Genomic DNA, 6,456 nt, shown 5'->3' with positions numbered 1-6,456 from the left:
AGAGGCCAGAGCTCTCAGTTCCCCTCTGTACAAGTGAAAGAGAGAGAGACCTGAACATAGAGGATCCAGTCCCCACCATCCTTGCTGGGCTCTGAGTGCTGAGGGTGAGGTAGGTGCTCTGGGAGAAAGGGCTAGGCCCAGGCACACCCCAGCTGAACAAGTCTGAGGGATTGTATGAGAAGGAGAGGACTGGCTCCCACTTCTTCCCAACCTGCCCTGGGCTGACCCTAAGCAATTTGAAAAGGCCCCTGAGATTTCCTAACTGCACATGCCGGCAGCTGAACACAGCCCGGTTATCAAATAGGCCATTAGTCATGGGAGTCTCAAAATCTCCCACTACTTCCAGCCTCTCTCTGCAGGTAGCCCTGACCTCTGCAGATCCCCAGCTATCCCCCATGTTACCTTCCTGAAGCCCTGTACCTCTAAGAACCTCTGACATCAGCACCCATACCAGCTCAGAGCCGCTTTGGAGAGGACAGAAGCATGGTACACAGAGGAATAGGGACTGTTCTGGGGGCAGAGGGCAGAGGGAGGCACAGGTGGGAAAGTCCCTTGCCCCACAGGAATCTCCCAGGACTGCTCTGGGTCCAGAAGACATTGAATGACCGATTTACCTCCCCATGCCACTAACCAGAGGATGGAACTGGAACTGTCAAGGCCAGTAAGTGACAGACTGGCAGCCTTAGGTCCTTCCGAAGTCCAGAGAAGAGACCACCAAGTCAGGAGCAGAGCAGGGGTGGGGGCTCCACTTCATTTTACAGATGCAGAAACTAAGGCTGGGGCCTTGCTGAGAACATGGAGCAGTATTTAAAGCCAGGACCTCGTCACCTCTAACCCCAGTGCCAGTTTGCATGGCTCATCCTTCCTTGGGGACACACAGAGCACCACAACAGCACCCTCAGTGTTCAGCATGAGTAGTGCAGAGGTGCTGACGAGGTGGAGGCTGGTAATTGCCTGACAGGGAGCTCAGGTATACAGGATGCTTGTTTCCTGGGCAGAGATAGAAGCTTTCTCATTGTTTCAAAGCAGTCCACAGCCCAGATATCTCATCTTCCAGAAGGACAGGGAACACAACACCTCCTGTGAGCATAGTGAGGCCATTTTTACTAGGCTGTGTGTCTGGATGGACCTATTGGACCTATTGATTAATATTCACTTTGGGGACACATCATGGACAGATGAGAAATTCCCGATGGTTTGCTGGTCGGGGTCCCTTTCCCCCTATATATCAAGGGGAAAGAGATGGATTCCCCCACCAACTGCCTTCAGCCTCCATATTGGCAGTACCTCCCCCTCCCTGCTGAGGGCAATTGATGGAGGCTGTGACTATCACTGTACTGCTTCCTGAGCAGCTGTAAAGCACAGGGAGAATTCCAGGCGGGATCAGGGTTAATGCAGCCCTCTTTATCTCCATCTCCACTGGGAAAGGACGTTCTTCTGCAATTCAGCTACCAGCTCTCCCTTCTACTGGCAAACAAGATTGATACAAAAAAGGTTGTGCCCCTGAGAAGCAAATCAGTGGGAGCATCTAGGAAAGAGGGAATTGAGTGACTACCTGTCCTTACAAGGGGGCAGAGGCTGGCCCCATGGGCAGGAGTTGCCTTTCTGTCTGGGGAGTGGGCCAGGGCAGGCTGGAGCCAGTGTGTGAGGATGGAGGCTGGGAGTCAGGGTGCCTACTGCAGACCTCCACTCTATCTTACTGCACTGTGCTCCTGGACAGGTCATTTATCCTCTCTGAGCTTCAGTTCTCTCATCTAGGAAGTGAGGGTGATGATGATATAGTATCTCATGGCATGGGAAAGAAGAAAATACACTTAATGGGGTAAAATATTTGGTGAGGAGCTTGCAGCAGGTTGACATTTTATGGAAGCTCTTATTATTAGAAGGCCCGAGGAAAGGACAGAGGTGTTTGACTCTGCTCCTGAGAAGACCCCAAGAATGCAGATGTTTGAGCCTGTGGGCAGCCCTTCTCTGATCAGATCTTTTGGCAGGAATGCATGCTTCCCACAGAGCTCTGGAGTCAGAGCACCTGGAGGGACTCTGGTTTGGGCTGGAGGTGACAGCTGGACACGGTCCTGTCCTTTGAGCCTTTTACCTTGTGGCACAGTACAGTCCCTACTGGGAAGCCTCTTTTTAACATTTTGGGGGCAAGAGTGCAAAATCCAGGTTCCATTGCCCTCTTCTCAAGTTTGCCATAGCATGTGGCAGGTGCTTAAACAACTAGTTGAGTGAATAAATTGCTGGGCAAGTGTTTATTTGCATTAAACTTCTTACATGCCACATGCTGCTTCATATTGAATCTTGTATGTCACACAGAGCTTGTGGTTGACCAAGTGATTGATTACCCTCAACTCTCCTTTGCTTGACCTGTATCCCTAGAAAGAAGGTAGGGCAGAGACGAGTGGAATTCCTGTCACTGTTGTACAGAACATAGGCTGTCTGAATTACAAGGCCTTAGAGATCATCCAGGTGCCCTGAGAACTGAGAGGGTAACCACCCGGGTCAGAGACCGGGTCTGGAGAGAGGAAGATGGGACTAGGGTATGGGTGCCTGGGTTCTCAGAACAGGGTTCCTTTCTTCCTTCGTTAATGATTCTATTAATATTTTTAAAAATAGAAATAACTTGCAGCCTTATTTATGCTCGTTTCTTTTTAAATTGTTCACTAATTTCTGTTTTTTTTACCACTTCTTTACTTACTTTTTTGGTTTTTTTTATTTAAATACTTTAAAGTCTTTGTTGCTGTTCAATAAATGTATTCAAAGCCGTATATTTTCCTCTAAATACTGCTTTAGCTACATTCCACAAGTTTTGATATATAGTAATTTCTTACCCTACAATGCGGAATAGTTTTAAAATTCCATCTTGATTTTAGTCATCTAGAAGTACATTCACAAATTTCCAAGCATACTTAAGTAAGTACTTCTTAATTGTTGATTTCCAATTTACTGCACGATGGTTAGGGTGTGGGCTGTATGATATTATTCTTTGAACTTTCGTGAGACTTCCTTTCCACTTACTAATTTTTTTGTATCCTTGAGCTATCTATTTCTGATTTTAAAAATGGTTTAAAGCTTCCACTTAGGTGACAAATTTATCAGTTTTATGTAAATTCTTGAGAATTTTCAAGATTATGTTACTAAGTACACATGGTTCATGGTCAAAGAATCTTATTGTGGACATAACTGTAGCGTCTTTCTTTATCCTCATTAATGTGTTCTGCCTTGCATTCTGTTGTGTCTGCTGTGACTAATCCTATGTTAGTTTTTTAACATTTGGGTTTAGCATTTTATACTTATGTCTTTTATCCTTTCTCTATGATCTGGTTTTAGATATATGTCCATTTCATTCATGGGGAATCAAGTTCTGCTGTTACAGAGACCCTATTGGTCCTCAACCCTAAGAAACAAAGACCCCAGAAGTATCTCTGCTTGTGTTTGTACTACATGCACACTTGTGCACATCCACATTTCATACACACCCTCACACTCACAGATATACTCTCACTCATTCACACATATACAACAAATCCTCAAATAATATTATTTTGTTCAGAAACTTAACTCATATATATAAATTAGCTATGGTAAAACTGGTTTTGTTATATGTCGTTTCGCTTAAACTCACAGAACTTATCAATGACATTAAATGAGGACTTATATACACACAACATACAACACACACACTCACACTCAAAGCAGTTTTAATTAATAAGAAATTTGAAATAGCTATAGGTCCCTACCAGAGCATTATAAACCCTGGAGGAAATAAAGGAATGACTGTAATTAACACAGTTCATCACATACAGAAGAACTCTTGGTGGAGTGGGCTAGTACCTTTGTGTGACCTGGCTGGCTGGGTGAGACCCTTCTATCTGGGGCCTTTGTTTTCCCTTCCCTAAATGAGGCTCATTTGAGGGCATTTCCCGCTGAGCTGCTTCTCCTCACCTTGAGAGGGCTGGCTGAGAGGGGAAGCACTCTCTGGGGGCTTTTGTTATTAGAAGAATATTAACAGGGAAGGAGAAGGAGGAGGGCCTTTGGAGTGAGTGGCCAGTGGGATCTGTGGTCCCCCTATCAGTCAGTCATACACCATGGATACAGGGAAACATGATTCTGCCTCCAGGTGTCAGACCAGGCAATTTAATTAAACAGAATTGAGTAGCCAGCAATGTGACATCATAGTTCCTGGAAACTGAATTGTGTCCATAACTCGAACAGCTCTTTATGTCCTTCCAGAGTTCTAAGAAATTTTCTGCATGTATATCCTTTCAGTGCTCTGGGCTTTACTTGGTTACCATCACAGGGGCTGGCCTTTGAGGGTTAAGTCCAACTGCTTGTTAACAGCCCCTCTGGTTTCACTGTGGTCTCACCAGTAATTAAACCTTTTAAGAGATGTGGGAGCTTCAATATCAGTAATTCAATCTCCTCTGTTTACTGATTTCTGCCGTTAGTAGAGTTGAAAGCAAACTGTTTTAATTTTTTTAAAAAACTGGCAATAAGTTGGTATAATGCCATAATTTGCGAAGGGCCCCTTCTAGAAAATGACTTCTCCCTATCTTGGTTGCTATGACAACTAATGTGACTGTTACTGTGTGAGAAGCAGCAGGTGTAGTGAGGCAGGGAGTGGGAAGAGGGGCTTCTGCAGGGGGACAGAGCCAAGAGGTGAAATGGCCAGGCCTCTCTATGACTTCTAGGGAGATCTTTCTACTCAAAAATTCCCTCTTGCATCTTTGCTGCCATCCCCTTTGATTTGAAGAGTTCATACTCCTGGCTGGGTGACCCACCAGAGTCTCTATGTAGATCTGTTACTGGCCATGACATCTGGTCTGGACAGTCTAGCTTGAAGCAAAGGATGAGACTAATAGCAGCTCACCTGGAAGCAAGCCAGGGAATCTCTTTGCCTCCAAGCTAGGCAGATACTCAGAAGCTCAATAGAGGCTTCTGTTGAAGGCACCGTGTGCTGCCCCCTTCCCCACTTAGGGATGGCTATGACCAGGTAAAGAGACACCAGTACTGGTACCTGGACTCAGTGTGCTGAATGTTGGCCAGGATACCCAGAGGGCTGTGATGCTGGCCTGGATTGAACAGACTTGGGAAACCAACATACCACAGGTCTCTTTCAAGTGCTTGTAGAGCTGGACCAAGCAGGAGGCCACACCTGCTCTGGGTGGCTCTGAGGGCAGATTTTGCTCACTGTCTTACCATGGGAGTAGGTCTATCTGAAAGAGGTACACTCCTTGAGGGAGTGAAGGAGGAGAGGTCTTGTGGAACAGACTGAGGGGTTCTGAGACTTAATTCTTCACCTGGAAAATGGGAACAAAGTATTTTTTTCTCAAAGTCACTCTAAGACTTAATGGAGACCCCACACCCAGTCCAAAGTGTTCTACAGCTCTGATGGTGCATGCATTTGGGTGAAGAAAGACAAGTGTCCCTCTGCCAGGCATACTCTAAGGTTCCCAGTTTGTGCCATGGTCACCAGGGCAGAGTAGGGGCTCTGAAAAAGCAGGACTCCAACTGCTGGAAGTCTTGCTTGAGCACCAAGAGAGTGGCATGAATTCTGTCTAATCAGGAGCAAGGAGGGTGGGGGAAACCAAAAGCACAGAGGTGAAATAGACACTGTGACAGGGTGCAACCCTGTGTCCTCACACGACAGTGCTCGTAGATTGCGCCTGCTGTTCTGGTGGCTTGGAACATGAGAACTTGTCCTCAGTGCCCACAGCTGTGTGAAATTGTGACTGATGCTTCATAGAGGGGAGCAGAGACTTCTGGCCACTCTGAGTTTGTGTTCTGCCATATCTCACCCCACTGTGCCAGGGAAGGGGGCTCTATTTTGATGGCTCTTGGTCAGGGGTCACTCTCCAAGAGGCAGCCCTGAGAATGGCAAGGTAGTGACCCTGTGCACAAGGAGGATGACCCGTGGGCAGAGTCTGGGCCATTTCTAGATCGTGACCTCAGGTATGGGGCCCAACAGTGATAGAAGACATGTGAGATCAGGTGGCACTTGGTGCCATCCACTCTCTGCTCAGGAAGCCAATGAGGAGTGGCCAGTGGGAATCAGGCACCCCATTGTCCTCCACCATAACCAGGACCACCTTATTCCCAAACCAGCCTCAAGATCAGATGCCAGGGACTGCCCTGCTCTGTGTTGAACGACAGATGTTCAAGAATTTCACCTCCACTCCATTCCTGAGAGTCATCACAGAGTGGAGAAAGGTCTGGTGGAGGGCAAAAGCTTTGGGAAATGGAGGGGTGGAGAGGAGAGAAGGAGAGCACCTGAGGGCTTGTCTGGTCCAACTGAGAGTGCTCCTTAGCAGCAGCCAGGAGGACCATCCATCACGCTCCACTGCTCTGGTGTAGAAGGACAATAAAACAGATATTGACTGTGATCCTAATCTGGCATGCTTGCACCCCACGGAATAGCATGCCCTGAATGATAGGTCCAGATACAAGTGGAAGCAA

The sequence above is a fragment of the Pteropus vampyrus genome, unplaced genomic scaffold (genome assembly GCF_000151845.1).
Source record: "Pteropus vampyrus isolate Shadow unplaced genomic scaffold, Pvam_2.0 Scaffold681, whole genome shotgun sequence".
In the NCBI taxonomy this organism is placed as follows: domain Eukaryota; kingdom Metazoa; phylum Chordata; class Mammalia; order Chiroptera; family Pteropodidae; genus Pteropus; species Pteropus vampyrus.
The sequence above is the reverse complement of the archived record's forward strand: the minus strand, read 5'-3'. Positions refer to the sequence as shown.